The sequence below is a fragment of the Lontra canadensis genome, unplaced genomic scaffold (genome assembly GCF_010015895.1).
Source record: "Lontra canadensis isolate GAN:19392208 unplaced genomic scaffold, GSC_riverotter_1.0 scaffold21, whole genome shotgun sequence".
In the NCBI taxonomy this organism is placed as follows: domain Eukaryota; kingdom Metazoa; phylum Chordata; class Mammalia; order Carnivora; family Mustelidae; genus Lontra; species Lontra canadensis.
In genome coordinates, this window is record NW_022631015.1 from 18,159,096 (window position 1) to 18,183,163 (window position 24,068).

General features: G+C 39.6%; 1 pseudogene; it reads right to left on the reverse strand.

Annotated features, from left to right (window-relative positions):
* Window positions 1-3,912: 3,912 nt before the first annotated feature.
* Window positions 3,913-6,044, reverse strand: LOC116869870 (annotated as a pseudogene).
* Between the last annotated feature and the right edge of the window lie 18,024 nt (window positions 6,045-24,068).

Consider the following 24,068-nt stretch of genomic DNA (forward strand, 5'->3'; position numbering starts at 1 on the left):
ACAATAAAGCTTTTAGGAGAAAATATATGGGAATATCTTCATGACCTTGACGTAAGCAAAAATTTCATAAATAGCACCTAAGCACTACCTATAAAGTTTAAAATAATTTCTACTCATCAAAGGAACAGAGTGCAGAAATAGACCCCCACAATAGGGAGTCAACTGATTTTGGCAAATAAGCCAAGATAATGTCATGGAGAAAGGAAAATGTTTTTTAATAAATAGTACTTAAATCATTGAATTGCCATATGAAGGGAAAAAAATGATCTTCTATTCCTACTTCAAATTTTTTTTAAAGCAGCAACAACAGCAACAAAACTAAAACAATGTGCAAGTTCAAACTAAGTGCAGATAATGACCTAGTTCTTGATATGAATGCTGGTTACAGGGATGCATGTATATTGTGAAAATTTTCCAAGCTGTACACTATCCTTTCCTAGTGTGTACTATGCTTCTATTTTTAAAAATACTATTATGCGGCCCCTAAGTGGCTCAGTGGTTAAGTGTCTGTCTTCTGCTCAGGTCATGGTCCCAGGGTCCTGGGATTGAGTCCTGCATTGGGCTCCCTGCTCAGCAGGGAGTCTGCTTTTGCCTCCCTCTGCCTGCTGCCTCCCCCTGCTCGTGCTCTCTCTCCTCTCTCTCTCTGATAAATAAATAATATCTTTAAGAAATACTATATATGTATGTATATAGATATATAGATGATAGATAAATGGAATTTTTTTCTTTTTTTTTTTACTTTGATATACCATCATTACGTACCATCTGGAATCCACACCCTAGTTCCACAAAGTTAGAAGTTGTCCCCTCTCCCCTTAACTTTAATAGTATTTATTTGTGCCATAGTCTGTTTGGGCTACTATAACAACTATACCACAGACTGAGCAGCTAATGAACAAAAAGTTCTTTCTCTAAAGTTCTGGAAGCTGGAAGGCGCTAACATGGTCTGGTTCTAGTTTGGGTCCTCTGCCAAGCTGCAGGCTGCTGACTTCGGGCTGGGTCCTCCTCACATGGTAGAAGGGGTGAGGCAGCCCTCTGGCGCCTCTGTTATAAGGGCACTAATCTCCTTCATGAGGCCCCCCACTCTCATGACTTCATCACCTCCCATTCCCCACTTCCTAATACTATGACCTTGGGCATGAGGTTTCCAACATTTGACTTTTGGGGGGAAAACGAACCATCTATAACAGCTTGTAAGACCTTTATGGTACATCTTACTTTTTCCCCTTGTAGTAACATTATCAGGGACAGATTCTATTTCCTCACTAGACTGTAAATGTTTCCAACAAAGAGAGAATAGTGTTTTGGCCATAGCACCTGCTAGGTAACTGACATGTTGAAGGAATGAATGAAACTTTTAGTTTTAAAACAAGCCTGAAAACCTCAGCTGTATTTTCTTTCATCATAGCATTGAAACATTTACAATGAAAGGAATTGTTGACAAGGCACAGTGTGAATTAATTTCAGGCATAAATTGTATTTAAAAATTTACTTATATGTAGCACATAGGCATTTCAATAAAGTCATACATTGGTACAATTTTTTAACAATTGATGGTCAATATGTTTTCTTTTTAAAGTATGTATTTGAACCTGAAACAGTGGTTTCTACTGGTGTGTGGAAGAGAGAGAGGCATTATGATCTAGCACTTGATACATGGACTACAGTCCAATGTCCACATTAAATTGTGACTATTTTTGTAACTTCTACTTCCTTCACTAGACTGGGAGCCCCTTGAGGACAGGGACCACATCCTAACCATCTCTACATGTCCAATATCAATTTCACATCTTTACATGGCACATAGTACTGACAAGTTATATATAAACTCTGAATTTTGATGGATAAATAAATAAAACCAACTGAATGACTGGAAATCAAGAGATCTTCTTTTTAAGCCCAGCCCAGCTTTGAACTCTTATATGGCCTAACAAAGTAAGAAGATATTTCTTTTCCTTCCTTCTTTATCCCCACCCTTTCTACCCACACTGATAGCAATGATAACATTAATACTGCTACGTAAATTATACTTTCTATGTTTAATCCTCTTCTTATCGATTTTTCTTTTTATCACACAATAGATGAGACATCGTAATGTTACAAAACAAAAATGAGATCTCTTTTGGGAAACCTTGCATCTATGGCATCCTGCGTGTCCTGGTGTGTTGAACATAAATATTCAAGATTCTCCAAGGTTAAGCAGACCCCACGTCAGTGTCATGCCCGTCATGAACCCTGCCTTTTAGATAGTTCATCTCTCTAAATGTTTCAGGACTGCAAATACACTTTCTTTCAAATGAACCCCAGTTGGCTGATGGGGATATTTTGGGGTCCTGTACTGAGAAAGATACGGGGGTTACCTCTAGTCTCGGCAGGACACAAAGCTATCATCAGGGAGTAAGGGAGGATGGACAAGGGCTACGCAGCCCACATTACTTGCTATTCCTTTGCCATGGCCTTTAATGATTTAATCCCAATGTGAAAATTGAAATAGTCATGCATTTATTCATTAGTTCTTCCACTTATTCAAGATACACTTACTGAGCCCTGACTGCACCGCGCCCCTAATAGCCAAGATGAGAGAACTAGCTAAGTGCTCTAAGAACATTTACTCGTGGGGCATTTTGAATCAGACATTCTTTTTGTGGTTTGTACAATCACTTGAACAGTGTTGATCAGTGATACTTCAGAATGCATCCCTTTGCTAAAAAAAACAAAACAAACACACACAAAAAATCCACCATTGTCTTTTAAACATTGTGCTGTTTCATTCAAAGCTGTTCTCTTTCCTTTGCAGGGTAGGGCGGCCGCAGGGCACTGAGAAGAGCCAGCCTCGTTGGAAGGCACGCTGGGTAGAGTAAACGCTATGATGTGGGTAGTTTATTTTGAAAACCTGGTACACTTTACCAGCTGAGAGTTGGTTACTGCTCCCTGAAGCCAAATTTATTTTCATTTTCTTGTACTATTTCCCATGCAACTTCCCATTGAAAGAAATAACAAGAAATGATATTTCCCAGGGCCAAGTCGGGCTCCCAGGAGTGAATATTTGGATAGATTAGTCTGGCCCCACACTCCTTAGATCAAATGGCATCCCTGCTCTCATCTAAATTTGGCCAATTTTGACTTGTGAATGTCAGTATTTCAGAGTTTGGGATGTTTTTCTGGGCCCTGTCTTCAGATTCACTCCTTTCGAATTAAATATCTTTTTTCTCCAAGGGGAGATGTTGAAAATACTGCCCAGTTGTTTCCTGTAAGACATGATCCCCTACGTGTTTCTTAAGGATTTGGTTAACTCTTGAAGTGACTGCTCTACCAAACATTTGTCGATGTAATTAATTCATTTTCCCGATTTCATAGGTGTGATATCACACGTACAGATTATAACATACAGACCTGCTTCCTAGCAGGAGGCACCATGTGTTTAGTACAGCGATCTATTATGCCACACACACATTATTCATTAACACTAACGGACATCATGTGCATAAAGCCCCACTCATTAATTAGAAAATTAAACCCCCTCGTGTATAAATAAGTCACACCCCCAGCTACAGAAAAGCACTTATTTTTATCTTTAAATTCGTACCTTAGCGCTTGTCTAATAAATGCATCTGGATTATTCTATATCTTTTATTGTAGCAAAGATGTAGCTATTCTGGGAACAAGTTCCATGTCCCAAACCTGTCCATTTCAAATCCAACACAGAGCAGGCCCACCTCAAAGATACTGTTGGTTCCATTCTTGACCATTGCAATCAGGCAAATATTGCCATAATGTGAGTCAATTTTTTTTTTTTTATTTCCCAGTGTGCACAGAAGTTACATGTATCCTATACTGTGGTCAATTAAGTTTGCAATATCATGATGTCTAAAAAAAGCAATGTATGTTCCTTAATTAAAAAATACTTTATTACTAAAAAATGCTATTATCTGAGTTTTTAGCAAGTCCTAATCTTTTTGCTGGGGGAGGGTCTTGTCTTGATGTTGATGGCGGCCCAACTGGTCAGGAAGGTGGTTGCTAAAGGTGGGGGTGGTTGTGACCATTTCTTGGAATAAGATAACAATGAAGTTTGCTGCATCCATTGACTTTTCCTTTGATGAACGAATTCTCTGCAGCATGTCATGCTGTTTGATAGCCTTTTACCCACAGAAGAACTTCTTTCAGAATTGGAACAAACCCTCTCAAACCCTGCCGCTAGTTTGTCAACTAAGTTTATGTGATATTCTAAATCCTTTGTGGTCCTTGCAACAATCATCACAGTATCTTTACCAGGAAAAGATTCCAACTCAAGAAACTATTTTTTTTTTTAATCCATAAGAAGCACTTCCTCAACCATTCAAGTTTGATCATGAGACGGCAGCCATGCTGTCCCCTCTTCAGGCTCCCCTTCTAGTTCTCTTGCTCTTTCCACCACATCTGCCATGACTTCCTCCCCTGGGGTTGTGAACCCCTCCAAGTCATCCTTGAGGGTGGGAATCAACTTCTTCCAAAGTCCTGTTCATGTTGATATTTCGACCTCTTCCATAAATCACAAATGTTCTGAATGGCATCTAGAATGGTGAATGCTTTTCAGAAGGTTTTCAATTTACTTTGCCCAGATCCATCAGAGGAATCACTGTCTATGAAAGCTTTAGCCTTACAAAATGTATTTCTTAAATCATAAGTCTCGAAAGTCAAAATTATTCCTTGGTCCATGGGTTGCAGAATGGATGTTGTGTCAGCAGGCATGAAAACAACATTCATCTCGGTGTTCATCTCCATCAGAGCTCTTAGGTGACCAGGTGCGTTGTCAAAGAGCAGTAGTATTTTGAAAGGGTTTTGTTGTTTTTTTTTTCTTCCCCCGAACAGTAAGTCTCAACAGTGGGTTTAAAATATTCAGGAAACCATGTTGTAAACAGATGTGCTGTCATCAGGCTTTGTTGTTCCATTTATAGAGCACAGGCAGAGTAGATCTGCAATCATTCTTAAAGAACCTAGGATTTTCAGAATGGTGAATGGACATTGGCTTCAATGTCAAGTCTGCAGCCGCGCCGTCCCCTAACAAGTGAGCCAGCCTTTCCTTTGAAGGCAAGCATTGACTTCTCCTCTCTTGCTCCGTAAGTCCTACATGGCATCTTCTTCCAAGAGAAGGCTATGTCATTGGCATTAGAAATCTCTTGTTTAGTGGAGCCAACTTCAAGAATGATCTCACCTTGATCTTCTGGAGAACTTGCTGCAGCCTCTACATTAGCACCTGGACTTCACCTTGCACTTGGTGTTACTGAGATGGTTTCTTTCCTTAAACCTCATGCACCCACCTCCGCCGGCTTCAGATTTTCCTTCTGCAGCCTTTTACCTCTCTCAGCCTTCAAGGAACTGAAGAGCGTCAGGGCCTGGCTCTGGATGAGGCTTTGGCTTAAAGGAATGTTGTGGCTGGTTTGATCTTCTGTCCAGACCGCTCCAACTATCTCCATATCCGCAATAAGGCTGTTTCACTTTCTTATCATTCATGTGTTCACTGAAGTGGCACTTTCCATTTCCTTCAAGAACTTTTCTTTTGCATTCACAACTTGGCTAACTGCTTTGTGTAAGAGGCCTGGCTCTCAGCCTATCTCGGCTTTCGACATGCCTTCCGCACTAAGCTTAACCATTTCTGGCTTTTGATTTAAATTGAGAGATATATGACTATCCCTTTCACTCAAGCACTAGAAATTGTTATAGGGTTATTAACTGGGCTAATTTCAGTATTATTGCGGCTCAGGGAGAAGGGAGGCTCGAGAAGCAGGAGGGACGTAGAGAAACTGCTAGTTAGCAGAACAGTCAAAACACACATAACATTTATCAGGTAAGTTCGCCATCTTATACTGGCCCAGTTCATGGGTTCCCCGAAACAATTACAATAGTAAAATCAAAGCTCACTGATCCCAGAGGACCCTAACACATGTAAGAATAATGCAAAGTTTGAAATACTGTGAGAATTCCTGAAATATGACACAGAGACACAAAGTAAGCAAATCCTGTTGGAAATATGGCACTGATAGACTTGCCTGACACAGGACTGCCATACACCCGTACATAAAAAAACAAAACAAAATAGAACAAAAAAACACAAGATCTGCAAAGCACCATACAGCAAAAGCAATCAAACAAGCTCTGCCTATAGTCTTAGCACTATTATTAGATCATTAATGTCCCTGCCAAAAGACATACAGTTAAAGGCGACAGGTGTTCTACAGGCTGATATAATGCATGTAGGTCTCATGGTAGGGAAAACTTTTGGTTGACTTTTGGGGGTCAGGGGTGGGGGGAGGCTTTTGAACTCAAAACGCTGCCCTCATCTGTGTGTTTCTGGCTAAAATGATAAGTTACCACCTGTCTTGCTGTCTTGATATCCTCATGGTAAATGGGATAATAACAGCACCTACCTCACCAGGCTGTTGGGAAGATAAAAGAAATAATGACACAAAGTGCCTGCCATGACCTGGCACAGCTGGGCAGCTGCCGGAAAGGAAGCTGAGATGTTCCACCAATCAACCGAAGGCGCTCGAGTCATGAGAATGAGGCCCTACTGTGTGTCAGCCACTCTAACCGATGCTTTTCTCATGTATCCCAAGCAATCCTCAGGATTCTGACAGAAAATGATCCTTCTTCCCACTGTATACGTAAAACAACATTATACTTTATAGCCCTCTGGCCCAAAGAGGTTAAGAAGCTCTCTTCAGGCCACACAGACTTTGGTCCCAGGATTCCGTGACCAAGGTCTGTGTTCTTCCTCTGGTCAGAAGAACTCAAGGGGCACCTGGGTGGCTCAGTTGGTTCAGCGACTGTCCTCAGCTCAGGTTAGGATCGCAGCAGCATCTTGGGATCAAACCCCACGTTGGGCTCCCTGCTCAGTGGGGAGCCTGCTTCTCCCTCTACCCCTCCCCTGCTCATGTTCTCTCACTCAGTCTCACTCTCTCTTAAATAAATAAAACCTTAAAAAAAAAAAAAACCCTCAAGAACTTTGGTTCTAGAACAACAACCCAACAACCCAAACCCCATAAATCACCATGATCTCTTTTTTGTAGCTTCTCGAGAATTCTTATAGATAGATAATAGCTTTCTAAAACTGTAAACCATTTTTAACACTATCACCAAGTATAGATACATTGGGGGGGCTGAAACTAGAATATTAAGCATCTTGAGAATGAAATAATGAATTTTCATTATCAGAGCCATTTTAGGACCACATGCGCTTTCTCAACTCAAACTTGCCTTGTTTCACCCAGTAGGTGAAGAGATAGCAGCCAAATTCTTCTATATGGTTGTCAAAATTTCCTGGTAAAGTGGCAGAATGTCTATCCTAGTTAAAAAAAGAAAAAGAAAAAAAAAAGGAAAAAGAAGAAAGGAGTGGGTTTGGAATACAAACTGCAAAGGAGCAAGTACGCTTTTATCCGCATTTATACAGAGATTTTTAAAATGTTTACTCGTAATATGATTAGTGTTTGAAAAGATTTATCTAGTATAAAAATAGTTTTAAAGTTGTAAAAAAATGTTTTAAATAAATAAGAGGCTCTGAGAACCATCTAGCATTTACAACATTGTTAGTACTGATTGAAGTGTCATTTTAGTAATGCTTCTAAAATTTCTTGCATAAACTAGTGCCTTTATATGTCTATATAAACAGTTTCTCCATTGCAAACAGTATGTATTCTTGGCTCTTAACAAAGAGCCTCGAACAGGGGATTAGTATTAGCATTTCTTCAGCAAATGGTAAAAATTCATTATGACCTTCTCTTTTAATCTATCCCTACATAATCTACTTTATACTCGGATCCAAGAAAATAGTGCAAGAATTTCCATGGGGTGGGGGCGAGTGGCATCAGAGAGATTTTTTTTTTTTCCATACAGGAACAGCTACCCTTCCTGTATGCAAAAATTAGTAGAAAATACATTCTTTAAAACCTTACGGTTTTAAAACACATATCATCTATATGCAAATATATAGAGGATATTAATACTTTCTATTTTTTCTCAAATTCAATTCTCTTATTCTTTGATTTTGTATTTGTTACCCCTCAGAATACCTAAGATCCTCAAATGCTGGCATTCTGAAACACAACCATTAGGAGAGTTGTTACATATTTAATTTCATGCTCCACTCAGCATAAAGCAGTTGTGGGACTACAGACCAAAGCAAATTAAGTGGCTTCTTAGATAATTTCCTGCTTAATTGAAAGCAGGTAGCTTTTTAAAAGTAATAATTGGCATTTGTTTCAAATGATTGTAAGGTTATTTCTTTTTTTAATAAATGGTTGTAGGATAACTTTCTACTGAGCCCAGGCACAGTGGGTTGGGAGGCCTCCCTGCCCGGAGTCTAAGGGACATGAATGTGACTTCTGCTGACAGCAAATAATTGTAGCACTCCATGAAGCTATATGGATGTGGGACATGGGGCAAGGTGAGAAAAAAAAAAATACACTCAGACACATGCGTAGATGTATGTGGATATATATATATGCATAAATACATATATATATATACATATATACTCACACACCATTGATGTGTATAATAGATTGGATTTCCTTTCTATCATTCTGCTTAACTCTTAGCATTAGTTTGATGTTAGCAAGTGGTCTATGATGAGATTGGTACCCCAGATCATATCTAACAGGTCTTCCTCATTACAGCATAAAACTGGCCATCAGCTGTGATACAGTCTCGCTGCTGGAGACATAGTCCTAGCAGTGAATGTGAGCATACCAATAAGGAAAGATGAAAGAAATCAGTTTGACGTAAATGCCTGTGTAATGAGTGTAACTATGGAGTTCCGTTTTGTCAGGAGTCAATTTTCAGATGCTTTCACATATACTGAACCTACTAAAAAGCTCTTAAATTGCAGAAAAGAGAAAATGCTTTCTTATTGCCTAGATTTAATAGAAAAACAGAGAGCAGAGAGAGAGACAGAGACAGAATGAGACACAGAAGGGAAAAGGTATTCTTTAGAACCAAACATTTTAAAACACTCAAGGGAAAAAGAGACACTGAATTTTTATATTCAATTGCCATGGTGATTCATGCAAATAACAGCGACCTCGGTGCCTAGAGCTATAGGATAAGGGCAAAGAGATGCACTCTGGGTCTTTGCTAAAACTTGAATTTGCCTGCAGTCTCTTCAGGCCCTGATTCTATTATCTGTGCTACTTTGGATCACTGTGCATCATCAAACTGCCCTTAGAACCACTAGAAAGGCAGCTACAATGCAACATATTAGCAAATCAAATTTTCTTCCACACTTAAAACCATCCTGTAGTACTGAATGCTTAGCTTCCCATTTTTGTAGAATTCCCAGGAATGTTTTTCTAGTATTTGCAAAAGGTCAAAGGAAGGAAGGGAGGGAGGAAGGAAAGAATGAAGTGGGGGAGAGAGTATGAGACCGTAGGAGGGAAGAAATGAGAGGGGAAATGAAGGAGTAAGGAAGAGAGGGAGAGTTGCCAGCAAAAGAGCCTTGAGTGAGTCATTAAAGATATTCACCAGCTATTCCAGTTTTCCATCTTCGTGGCAGTGAGTAAAACTACACTTCCCAACCTACTTGAAGTTGGACATGGTAACATGACATGCTTTGGTCATTAGAAGGTGAGCCCAATGGATGCATACAACAGCCAAGCAGAAACCTTCCAGAGTGACGTAGGATACACCTGCTTCCCCAGTTCTTCATGGCACATCAACAGACAACCTTCCAGATGGTAGAGGCTCCATCAGCCTTACTCACATTTGGAAGAAAAAGACTTGGAAGAAAAAGACACAGAGCACTGTCTTTAGCCAGCACAGGATGGACATTCAGCAGAAGCAAGAAATAAACCTTTGTTTCTCTGAGCAACTAAGATTTTCCTTTAACATAACCTACACCCTAACTAATACAGTGAATGATGAGAGGGAAATAAGAGTTCCACTTATAGCAGTGATTACCAAAAAGTTGAAAGGAAAAACAAAACAAAACAAAAAAAACCCAGAGATGATGTGTGAGGATATGGAGTTCTACAAAGAATATGAAACTAAAAACTCAAATACTAGCAGCAACTAATTGGTCTAGATGCTAGAACAATACTAACAATTCTATAAGGTACCCCTTAACGTAGACAGATGGTAAGGGGATATGAGTTTTGAAACTGGGGAGGTTATTTTAGCTCCTTACTGCCATACTTTGGCATCCTTCCAACATTCCTTCCCTTAGTGCTCTACAAGTTTTGAGGGATTCCCGAAGGAAAAATCAATAGGAGTTGCTTGTTGCCTAAAAAGATGATACCTGAGTTTCCGGCCTGAGTATCTAAGTTAATGGAGGTGCTGTTTAATGAGACTGAGAACACAGAGGACTGGCGGAATCTGGACATGTTGAGAGTGAAACACCAGGGATATCCAAAGAGAGACATCCCGGGATAATCAGAGACCCACTACGTGAGTCTAGAGCTTAAGGGAGAGATTTGAGCTGAAGACATAAATTGGGATCTTCTAGCCTTTACAGACTACTTTGAATGGGACAAGATTATCCAGGGTCAGTACACAGGGAAGAGGAGGGCAAAACCTCAAATTACACCAACCTTTAAGGAACAGGTAAAGAAAAGGGACTCTCCAGAGAGAATGGGAAAGTAAAATGAAGTAGGAAGAATTTTAGTTAATGAAACTTCTGCCCTTCACCTCTGTACTCCCAGCCCTTTAATTCCTGCTACCATTTTACTTCCTTACTTACTCAATTAGACAACAGTCACTTTTACCTCTTTTCTGCAATGTCAACGGTCTTTCTTATTGACTTTCACCACTACCCTACATATCTTCTGCCTTGGATCAATAAAAAATTAAAAAATAAAAAATAAATCCACATTTCTATTTTTACAATGATATTTTCCCCAGAACTATTTTTCTGGCTATTACTGAGTGTGAGGTTAAAAAGTTTCCAGGGTAAGTCCTCTGATTCAAGAATCCACTCCCAGTATTTAGCTTCTGTAATCTCTATATACAAGTGCTATACTGAGCATGACCAAGGGAAGAAAGAACTAATATGTAAACATATATGTTGGTCTTGCTCTGTGATATATCTTTTACATATAGCATATTTAATCTAGAAAATACGGTGAATTAATTTTTATTGACTTTTAAAAATCTAAGAAACTTGCCAAAAATCTCTTTATAATTAGCTACTCTGCTTCCAAAAGTCTTAGCCATGCCACGAGGCTCAGCTGCCTTCCAAAGAATAAGAAGGCGTTGTTCCCTCCTTCAAAGTATTTTCAATTCGGGCCAAGAGAAAATCCACTTATGTTAGAATTATTTAAAATAGTCCCAAACCTAACAGAAATAGAAACTGAGACCCCCTTCATAACCCACAATGTTAAACAGATAGGCATAGCTCAGCGGTTCTCAACTCTGACTGGACTTTTTTAGAATCACCTATGCTGCTTTTAGAAAACATTGGGTCTTCTGTTTCCAGAAAGATGGACTAGAAGCACTTCTCTGTATTCCTCCCACTAAGTACAACTAAAATCTCTAGGCATTACATAAAAAAATAAAATAAACATGAGAAGACTGAAGGCAAGGCAAAGAGAAATAGGCAAACCAGCCTAAGAAGTTGGCACCCAAGGAACAATATGCAGTACATGCGCTGGGCTTTGTTTTTGCCTCAAATATCCTAGATGAGGTACTAGGAAGCTGGTAATCCAGAAATGCCAGAAAGCACAGACCAAAAAAAAAAAAAAACAAAAAAAAAACGAAAAAAAAAAACCCCAACAAAAGCCTGCCCTCTCTAGACAGAGGACAAGGAGACATTATAGCCAGACAGAAAATGCTTAGACAGTCATGGCTTTACTCCAAATACCACAGAGAAAATTGTGGCTCTATGCCCACCCCCACTAGCAAAAACTGAGTGGAAGCCTAGACTTCTCCCCTTGCCAGGTACCCCAGCACTCTTACCTGAGTGGTGTCAGAAAAAGAAGGAGAGAGCCAAGGCTGTCATCCTCACAAGGCAATAGGGGGACCTCCCAATGGTATCCATTGAGACTATGTGAGGAGCCAGGACCTGAACACCACTCAGAAGTAATAAAGTGTTCCTTTCTTCCCCACTGGAGTGGTGTCACGGAAGGCTCACTGGAGGGTCAGGGTTTTCACTGTCACTCGGCAGTTACAAGGCTACTCCAATTCCACAATGTCAGTGGAAGCCATGTGGAGAACAGTAATGAAGCCCTCACACCAACAGAGGCCTGGTGGGGAGCCAGAATGCCCAGTGAAAGGCCCATTCCTTTCAGGTGTCAACACAGGCATGGATTTCCACACCTACCAGACAATAAAAAGGCAGCACCTTTCTCCCTCTCCCCAACCCTACATCCTCTACCAGATCTGGGTTAGAGACCTTCCAACACTAAAGTTCTAAGATCCAGAGTCTCACCATAATACGCCAAACAACAAAGTTTCAATAGAAAATCATTTTGCATGACAAGAATCAGAAAAATCACAACTTGAATGAGAAAAGAAATTTGATAGACACCAATACTGCAATGACAAAGCTGTTGAAGTTACCGACCATAGGTTTTGAAGCAGCCATCATAAAAATGTGTTAGTGAGCATTATGAACATGCTTGAAACAAATAAATTAGGAAAGCTCAGCAAAGAAAATAAAAATATAAAAAAGAACCAAAAAATATTGTAAAAATGGAAAATTGAGTAAAAAAAAAACTAAACAAAACAACATAAAAAAAACCCCAATGGATGACCTCAACAGCAGAATGAAGAGACTCAAAATCAATGATTTTGAACATAATAATACAAATTACTCAATCTGGAAGACAGGGAGAAAATAGACCTTTTAAAGATGAACTGAGCCTCAGAGACTGGTAGTACAATAACAGGACATCCAACATTCACATCCTTAGAGACCAAGAAGGAGAAGAGAAAGAAGATGCAGTGGAAAATGTGTTTTAAAAAAATAATGGCTGAATTTGCGGCGATGTGGATGGAACTAGAGGGTATCATGCTTAGCGAAATAAGTCAATCGGAGAAAGACAACTATCATATGATCTCCCTGATATGAGGAAGTGGAGATGCAACATGGGGGGTTAAGGGTGTAGGAGAAGAATAAATGAAACAAGATGGGACTGGGAGGGAGACAAACCATAAGTGACTCTTAACCTCACAAAACAGAGGGTTTTGTTTTTTGAGGGTTGCTGGGGGGAGGGGGTTTGGGAGAGGGGGATTGGGTTATGGACATTGGGGAGGGTATGTGCTATGGTGAGTGCTGTGAAGTGTGTAAACCCGGCGATTCACAGAGCTGTACCCCTGGGGATAAAAATACATTATATGTTTATAAAAAATAAAAAATTAAAAAATTAAAATTAAAAAATAAAAAAAAATAAAAATAAAAATACATTATATGTTTATAAAAAATAAAAAATTAAAAAAATGAGCAATCCTTGACAAAATATTAGCAAATGGATTTTAGCACTATGTCAGCTCAGAATTACATACTGTAACCTAGTGGTATTTATTCCTGAGATACAAGGATGGTTCAAGATTTGCAAATCAATCAGTATAATCTACCATGTTTATAGGCTAAAGAAGAAAAGTCACATAATCTTATCAACGAAAGCAGAAGAAGTTCTTTTTTTTTTTTTTAAAGATTTTATTTGTTTGACAGAGATCACAAGTAGGCAGAGGTAGGCAGAGAGACAGAGGGGGAAGCAGGCTCCCTGGTGAGCAGAGAGCCTGATGTGGGGCTCAATCCCAGGACCCTGAGATCATGATCTGAGCCGAAAGCAGAGGCTTAACCCACTGAGCCACCTGGGTGCCCCTCAGAAGAAGTTCTTGACAAAATTCAATATCAGTTCATGATAAAAACTCTCAGAAAACTAGAAATAAGGGGAACTTCCTCAAATTGGTTTTAAAAAATTAAAAAGTAAGCCTATAACTAACACTGTACTTAAAGATGGAGAACTGAATGCCTGCCCTCAAGCATCAGGAATGAAGCAAGGGTGTTCCATTTCACCATTGCTACTCATGGTACTGTAAGTTCTAGCGAGCACAAGGAGGCAAGAAAAGGAAATAAACCGAAGAACTAAAATCCCCTATTTGCAGATGACATGATTCTCTATGTAAAAAAACCCCAAGGAATCCAAAACAAACCAACAAAAAGCCTCGCAGAACAAATAAGTAAGTATAGCAAGGTCACAGAACTCAAGATCAAACATTCAAAAATCAAGTAAATCTCCACATACCAGTAGCCAGCACATGTAAATGGAAAGTAAAAATACAATAATGTTTGCAATTGCCCAACAAGGTGAAACACGTAGGTATAAATCTAATCAACATGTTCAGAATTTGTATGCTGAAAACTGCAAAATGCTAATGAAACAAATCAAACAAGATCTAAATGATTGGGGACCTGTACTGTATTCATAAGCTGGGAGACCTCACCTAGTAAAGATTCTTCCCAAATTGATATATAGTTTAAACACAATACCTATCAAAATCCAGGCAGGGTTTACTGCAGATATACATAAGATTTTTCCAAAATTTGTATAGAAAGGAATGGAACTAGGACATATAGATAGGTATTCCCTCTATTTGTGTGTACACACACAGACACACACACACACACACTCAAAGGAATCAGTCTACCTAATTTTAAGGTTTATTACATAGCCACAGTTGTCAAGATAGTGTGGTAATAATGGAGAGATGGATATACTGATCTACAGAACAAAACAGAGAAACCAGAAATAGACTTCCTATAAATACTACCAACTGATTTTTGCAAAGGTGCAAAAGCAGTTCAATGAGGGAAGGAGAGTCTTTTCCAGCAAACTGGATACTCATAAGCAAAAAATGAAGCTTCATCTAAACTTCACACCTTATATGAAAATTAAAATGGATCATGGACTCACATGTAAAATGAAAAACTTAAAAACTTTTAGAAGAAGGAGCGCCTGGGTGGCTAAGTTGATTAAGCGGCTGCCTTCGGCTCTGGTCATGATCCTAGGGGTCCTGGGATCAAGTTCCCCACTGGGCTCTCTGCTCAGCAGAGAGCCTGCTTATCCCTCTGCCCCTGCCTGCTGCTCTGCCTACTTGTGGGCTCTCTCTATCAAATAAATAAATAAATAAATAAAATCTTTGTGGGGGAGGAACTTTTAGAAAAAAACATAGGAGAAAATCTTCAGGACCTAGGACTTGGTGGAAAATTCTTAGGCTGGGCACCAAAAGCATGATCTAGAAAAGGAAAAATCAAAAGATCAGAACTCATCAAAATTAAAAACTTTGCTCTCCAAAGATCTTTTTAAGAGGAAGAAAAGACTAAAACTACTTGCAAACCAAACTTCTGATAAAGGACTCACATCTAGAATTTCTGAACTCTCAAAACAACAGTAACAAAGCAAACAATCCAATAAGAACATGGGCAAAAGACATGAGGAGACATTTCACTGAGGAGGATATGTGAATGGCAAATAAGGACATGAAAAGGTGTTCAACATCACTAATAATTGGGGAAAGGCAAATTAATAATTCCACAGTGAGATATCACTACACACCTATCAGAATAAACTAAAACATACTGATAAGGATGGGAGAAACTGGCTTTCTCACAAATTGCTTTTGGGAATGTAAAATAGTACAGCATTCCTGGAAAATAGTTTGGCAGATACTAAAAAACTAAACATATACTTACCATATGAGCCAGTAATCCCACTCCTGGGCATTTATCCCAGAGAAATGGGAACTTATGTCCACACAAAAACCTGTATGTACACGAATGCTCATAGCAGCTTTGTTTGTAATAGTGCCCAAAAAGGAAACAACCACAGTGTCCTACAATAGGCAGATAAACAAACTGTGGTACATCCATACAACGGAAGACATCTTGGTAAAAAAAAGGAATAAACTGTTAATACATGCAGCAACTTGTCCGGACTTCAAGGGCATTGTGCTGAGTAGGGGGAAAAAAACCTCTCAGGTCATAAGTTTGTAAGAATGATTTATATAACAGTCTCAATATGACAAAATAATAGAGGTGGAGAAGAGTTTAGTGGTTGCCAGGGACTAGAGATGGTGTGGGGAGGGACAGGACTATAAAAGGATGACATGAGGAAGCACCTCGTGGTGTTGGAAGAGTTCTGTCTTGATTGTGGTAGCAGCTACAGAAACCTACAGGTGAGGAGCTGACACAGATTTATAGGAACATTTTATAACAAATCAATTTCCTGATTTTTGTTATTATACTGTAGATAGATAAAATGTAACCAATGGTGGAAACAAAGGGAAGGGTAAATAGAACCTCTCTGCACTATCTTCCCAACTTCCTGTGAATCTACAATTCAAAAGAAAACTCTTTTTTTTAAGTAGATGCTCCGGGGGCCTGGGTGGCTCAGTCAGTTAGGTTAAGCCTCTGCCTTCAGCTCAGGTCATGATCCCTGGATCCTGGGATCGAGCCCCACATCGGGCTCCCTGCTTCTCCCTCTCCCTCTGCAGCTCCCCCTGCTTGTGCTTGCTCTCTCTGTCATAAAAATAAATAAAATCATACAAAAAAAAAAAAAAAGTACCTGCTGAGACCACACCCCAGATCAAGTAAATAAGAATTTCTAGGGAAGGAACCTAGTCAACAGTATTTTTTCAAAGCTCATGGGTTAATTCTAAAGTGTGGTGAGGATTGGGAACCACGGGCATCTAGTGCCATTATTGAAACCTCATACCTATAAGTCTAGTGGCAGAAATGAAGGGGACAACTAAATATGCAATCTATTTTAAGTCTCTTGAGGGTTTTTTTTTTTTTCCTGCCCTAATGATGACACCTGGTATTTAGTTGAATCCAAATAATGTGGATGGGATAATCAGTTATCCATTATGTTATAGACTATTTTATACAAAAATGCCAAACCTGATAGATTGTTTTTTGGATTCCAAAGCACTTGGTACCAATGTTATAATTTTAAAATGCTAAGGAGCAATTATAATCACATTTAAGTATGCAGTAATTTTAGAAAATTAATGTTTCACAGAGTCCTCATTTTTGATGGGTAACAAAATGAGTTTGAGAGTTAAAAAAAAATTTTGTTTTAACAAACTGCTGTGGACTACCAACTGTAACTCTGAGAAACATATGACAAGTAAGCATTTCCTATCTTGACCATGAATTCTAATATATTATTTATTTTTATTAATGATCGTCGACCATAGCCTGGTGGCTCTTTGTAGTGAATTATTTTGGAAGAGTGTTGAAGATATAGCATCCAAGGGTTATTATAGGCCAATAAATGACAACCTGACCAACTAAGATGCCTTGTGCGCTTACAACATCATCAGAAGATATTCACGTGCCTCTCTTCAGCTAGTCCAGATTTAAAGTTTTTAGGAAGGAGTCTTCTGCCTTCAAAGAGTTTAAAATCTGTTTTGAGGTCTAGACAAAATACATAAACTTAAATAATAAAGCAAAGAAGGATATGCAGAAATCAGGACTAACAGAAAGTAGAAAAGGGCCAAAGTGCTTGTTTTCACTGGAGGTATTTTTATAAGAGGTGGGAAGGGAGCTTGCATCTTCTGGGCTCATTTATCCTGCAGATAAGCAGCTTCAACAATGCAGATTTTTCCTATCCTTCCAAAAATGCAGCTGTTTGAAGCAAGAGCTTTGGCCAAAAAAGTGAAATGAGGCATAAGGAATCACCTCCCACCCAACTCTAGTCAACAGTTATGTCTTCTTCTTCCCCTACCTTCAGGGTTTAAAGATTTTTGGATGGAGATAGGGAGTGACGGTGGGGGTGGGTTATTTGAGGAACTATTTGCCTTACTCCCAAACCAACAATCTCTTCCATCTCTTCTTTTTACTCCTCCTTGTTCTTTCTCCCTAGCTCCCTCCAAATAGGAATCTCACATACTCTCCATTCTAATTTACAACACTACAATTTCCCAGATCCCCCCCCCCCCCACCCCGTTCTGGAAAGATTTATCCGTTTGGGAGACTTCGTTCCCAATTTTAAGTTTCTAACTGTCGTGAAGTCCGATTTAAAAGCATAATAAGAACCACCGCGTTTTAATAAGGGATAGTGTGAATTCTTTTAAAGAAAGTTGTTTTGTGATTGTGGGAGGTAATCAACACCTACTCAGACATTCTTTTCTAAGACAGCTGAGGTTTATCATTTTCGTTATTATGGCAATGAATTTCTCCTCCTTTGCTTTATGCCTTTTGGCAGGAGCCTCGACTCTGCAGGTGTTAGCGCTGCAAGGGCTGAACCCAACCGCCAGTAGGTCTGCGGAGCCTGGGATGGGAGGTTGCCCAGCAAAACACAGAACCCAGGGAGACCGCGACTGAGGAAGGGCGCCTGCAAGCGCGCTTCGGAGGGGACTGGGACCAGAGCCTTAGAAAACTAGAGCGAGTGCATTTCCCGGCAGGGCGAACCGTAGAGCCTGAAAAAAGAGAGAAGAGAAGGAAAGAAAGAAACCCACCCCCGCGCTCTTAAGCCCGGAGCAAGCAGCAAGCGCGCGGGCTGGCTGGGCTGCTCCAGCTGGAAGTCATTGTGCCGGCTGGCGTCTTCGTTGTCAGGACGACCGCCCGGCCGGCGCCAGCGGAGGGGGGAGGCGGGCTCGGTGAATGGGTGACGTCACACGGCCGGCGCCAGGCAGTCTGGGCGGCGGAGCCAATGAATCAGCTGTCGGGGGGAGGCGGCGCGGCGCGCGGGAGGAGGTGCAGGAATGCGCTGCGAGCCTAGCGGCCGGGGCGGGAGGGAGGTGCCTGCGCCTGCGCCTGCGCCCCGCCCCGCCCCTCCCTGGGCTGCCGGAGCGTCCGGGGCTCGCCTAACCCGCGCTCCTAGTGCTTCGCGCCGGGGTTGTGGCTCGGCGGCTGGATCCCGGCTCGGCGGCTGGATCCCTGCTCTGCGCCCACCGGCGCGCGCCGCGCCGGGCCTCCCGCGAGCTGGGCCCGGGCCGGGTTAGGGAGCATGGGCTTTCCACTCATTTCATTGAGACTGGGCCACTCACTCAAGAAAAAGGGAAAACCAAATAAAACTCGTCCTTGTCGATAAACTGGGCTGTGAAGGTGTTGAGTAAATTCTGTAGCCTTACCTCTGTGCTCTGCCTTGCGCTGATATCACTAGAAAGGAATCAGAGGTTTGGGAAAAGCTCAAAATTGCACAGAGAAGAAAGAAATGTAACGACTTCACGATTCGGTCTTTGAGCCGATTGCCTTTTCTTCCATTATTCCATTGTGCTGTACTGTACAGTGCTTTTGAGGGTCTAGAAGGCAAGTGCCTGCTTCCAAAGGGGTTCCAGTATTTCAGTGCTTGTGTGTTTTGTTTTCCTTAGGTCCTGCTGTCTGTTACAGAGAGTGACCTCCAGAAGCCAAGTACTGCGTCATGGTCATTTTTGTAACTCCAAAAGTTAGCGTTCTCAGATGCACCGTAAGGACTCTAAATGTGATGGATCATTTACGGTGCAAGAGGGAATGACCTCTGAGTAAAGGCTCGGGTAAAATGAATACCCTCGAATTCCTAACCATCTATTTTAGGTGCTTACTTATTGGTTTTTGGCGGTGTCCAAGATGCATGATGCATTGTTAGTGAAACTGGAAAACTGGAGAATGTGCCTGAGTATTACAGAAGATGTTAAATCTGCCCTCCCTGCTGTAGTCATTTCTCTTTCTGAGTCTCCAGTTTCTTCCTCTGTAAAAGAAGTTGAAACCCTGTGAGATGTTCTTTTAAGACTTTTAAAGTTCTGTAAGCCCATCATTGTACTTATCAGCCTTTAAAACTAAATTTGGAGTTCACTATTCCTCTAATTGCATTTTGTAAACACAATGATTACTCTTTCATCCAATATTCAGGGTGAACTGCTATGTGAATAGAAAGTACTAGAAGTTTTAAATATTTTTAAAGTTAGAAGGTAGGATCCCAGAACTGAAAACATTCCTTATGCAAGCGAGAAACAAACTAGAAAACAAGGCGGGGGGCACCTCGGATGGCTCAGTCAGTGAAGGCTCCAAGTATTGGTTTCAGCTCAGGTCATGACCTCAAGGTCCTGAGATCACTTTCTAAACTCAGTGGTAAATCTGCTTGAGTTTTTCTCTCCCTCCCCTCTCTGCCCCTCCCCCCTGCACACACACATACACACTCTCTCTCAAATAAGTAAATATTAAAAAAGAAAGAAAAGGAAGGAATAGAAGAAGATGCTGTTATAGATCAGTGCATCTCAAAGTTAGATGTGCATTGAATCACCTGGCATCTGGTTGAAATGCAGACTCTGGCGAGGCCTGGGATTCTGGGTGTATGTAACAAGCATCCAAGTGATGCTGGCCCACGGACCATACTTTGAATAAAGAGGATCTATACTACAAAGTACCAAGGAAATCTTAAAGTAAGGACATGATACAGAGAAAATGCTAACATTTCCTAATGGTGAACTTGAGCCTGGTGACTGAGGATGTGGTAGGAGAGGGGAATGAAAACACTTCCAGGAGAGCAAATAGCATTAAAGAAAACAAAACAAAACAAAAAATCACTGGAGGGAAAAAGAGCATGAATTAAGTAAGGCAGTAGAGAGGATTTGTTTGACTTTCATAGGAAATATTTTAGGGAACTACGGAAGATGAGATTGGTTATTCACTGGTGGGATGCGTAGTATGACAATGAACCAGGGAACTTACAATTTCAGAGCTGAAAAGAACATCAGACGTTATCAGTCCCAACAATTTGGTATAGAGGAAACTGAGCAACAAAACGATTTCATGAGGTGATGGTAGAGTTTGGGGTGGAAGCCAAGCTGAGGAATTTAGATCGCATACGTTCTGTAGACAGCCAAGTCCTTGACAGAAGGAAAACCATTTGTATTGCAGCACAAGGTGCAAACATGAAGGAAAAGTGAAAGCAAGAGAAACCTATAGGAAATAATCTAACAGTCCAAGCATGGGTTTGGGGGTAAGTTCTGGTCTAGGGAGATGAAGAAATAAAGGGAAAAGTTTAATCTGAATAACTCCTTAAATTAAATGGCTGGAAGGACCTGATTAAGTCATCTTGTCCTGTAAGAGAATTCCCTCCAACCCTTTCCATGCTAACACAATGTGTTTCAACCCTGACTCAATATCAACATCACCCCTAGGAGCTTTAAAAAAAAAGAAAAAAGAAAAAAGAAAAGGAACGCTTGGGTTCCACCCCACATGAATTTAATCAGAATCTCTGGGAGTGGAGCCCTGGCATCAGTATTTTTAAAAGCTCCCCAGATGATTATAATGTGCAGCCAGTGTTGAGAATCACTAATCAGATATACAGTCACCAGCTCATTTCATAGACTTCATTTCTGTCCCTGAACATTTCCCCAAGTGTTAACTATTACACTGGCACTAGATCATTTTTAATACTTGGTGTATTTTGTGGTGGGTTTTGATGTTTTATAGCACATTCTCTAAGCTCAATGTCTTCTACCCCTCATTAACTGTCATGACTTAGTCGTGAGCATATCCTGATACCTCTCATTGGCAAGAAAAGGAAAAGCGATTTGGCATATTATTGGATGGAAATTATAGATCTGGTTTATGAACCTATACGGTACCATAGTGTAGCAGTGCATTGCTTTGCAGCCATTTTATTTGATTTTACCTTTGCTTTAATAATCTACATTAACAGGCTCTTCAGGATTAGAGCTGATAAAAGAGGTAAGTACTTAAAATTGATATTGTACTCTTGGAACTTTTGCATCTTCCCTCAAAAAATGATTTTAGTTTTTGCTGGAAAAAAAATATTGTGTGAGACATTCTTGTAGTTTTTTCCTTGGTGACTAACTTAACTTTTAAACCATCACTGATTCATTTATTCTTCTAAAATTAATTGAATTAATCTTCTACTATGCGTCAGGTACTTTTTTAGGACTGAGGATGCTAAGAAGGAAAAACATTTCCTCTGCTCTAAAAGAGGAACAGATAAGCATAGTTAATTTCAGATATTCTTTTTATTCAGTTTGGACACAGGTAGTTGGCTTTCTATAGGATCTTACAGTTCCATTTTATGAGTACCTCACAAAATTTTTTCAAAAACCAAATTATAGAGAATATTCTCCCTCTCATTCTTTTCCTACATTTGCCTAATTTCTCAAATACACCCCCACAAAAGTCGCTATTATTAATTTTTGATATATGCTTCCAGAGTATTTTTATGAATATCCAAGCCAATGCAAATATATTCATATTTTTCTCTTTTTTTTACACTGTTCTCTATCTTTTTAAATTTAAAGTACTGGTGGGGGGGTTCTTTTTATATCAACCATATTCTTTTCCTTTTTATTCTTCCTCCATAATATTCTGTGTCTAGAAGTACCATAATTTATCTTACTGCTGCTGACAGTGATCTAAGTTATTTCCAATCTTTTATTACAAAGCTACATAAATAACTCTGTATCTGTGTCATTTTACACACGTGTGAGCTTATTTTTGTTTTTTTGCTTTTTTTTTTTTTTTTCTAGTGGGAGAGAGCAGAGAGGGAGAGAGAGAGAATCCCAAGGAGGCTCCAGATCCAGCATAAAGCCCACACTGGGGCTTGATTTCACAACCCGCAGCCATGTCCTGAGCTGCAATCAAGAGTCAAGTGCTTAACTGGCTGGGCCACCCAGGAGCCTCTGTGCAAGTTTATTTGCAGGGTAAATTCCTACAAGTGAAATCACTAGGTTTTTAAAGAGTCTAAGTTAATATTCCTGAATGTTTCCTTAAGATAAATTCATAGGCATGAGATTGCTAGGTTGAAAGTTGTAAATATTTTTAAGGTTTTTGATACTACCGACAAGTCATCTTGTACTATTTATTTTCTCACTCTAAAAACTTGCCTGCGCTAGAAACTACCTTTCATCTTTTTTTTTAAACAAATCTTTGTTCATTTGATAGGTAAATATAAATATATATATATATATATATATATGGTATACCATTTAACTATATACATATGTATATTAATACGCATTTCTATAGCTATTAGTTTGACCTTGATTCCATAAGTTTATTAGCCATTGCATTATCAGGGACTTGTTCTTTCATTTCCTTTGTCCAATTTTGAAGAATTTTTATTTTTCTTGTTGATTTGCAATAAATAGCTTATATTTCTTAATATAAATAATAGCTTATATTTATTACCCCCTTACCTTATTTAGGTGCTGTGCTAAGCATTTTTTATTTTTTTTTATATTGTAAATATTTTATCTGAGTTTGATGTGTCTCTTTAATCCTTATTTAAACTATCTCCACTTAAGAACCTAAAGAAGCTTTAAAAATTATGCGATAAAATCAATCAATCTTTTATGGTTTTTGATTGTTTGCTTTAACACATAAAAAAGCCTATGTCACTCTAAAATCAGAATAGCATTCACCTTTATCTTTTTCTAGTTCCTAAGGATTTTAAGTAATGTTTAAAACTCAAATCAACCATAAATATGAGTACTCATAAATCCTTTATGCTTACAATGTAACTATCTTTTCTGTTTTAAGAAAACTTTTGTATCCTTTTTTAAAAAAATTTTTGTAAAAGTACAGATAACTAGAAAAGGTAGTAGGGGGACTAAGATTATCATTATCCGCTGTCCCATCAAACTGAGTCAATCCCTATTAGCATTTAGAGCAAATCTAGTTGGTTTTTTATACATAAATATAGACACATATACACATATCTATGGGGTTTCTTTTTTTTTCCCCCACAAAAAAAATGGCATTATACCATGCATATACTTTCTGCCTGCTTCCCCACCCCCAGCCCTGCTAGCCACACAGGTGAATATCTTTCTATGTCAGTGACTCTCATTATTACTAGTAATCCATTGTATGATAGAGAACTCCCTAGTGAGATAATTTCAGCACCGAGAGAAGGAAGCCTGGGCAGAAGCATTCCAGGGAAAACCTCACCTGTCAATTGGATGTTCATCTGGCAAGAATTTCCCACAGCAGTTGCAATCTATTGTTTCTTAAAGACTTTCGGTTTCTTTGAGGGCCTAACTGCCAGTGGAAAGGAGAAAGGAAAGGAAAGGAAAGGAAAGGAAAGGAAAGGAAAGGAAAGGAAAGGAAAGGAAAGGAAGATAAGAGGAAAGAAAAGGAAAAGAGAAGAGAAGAGAAGAGAAGG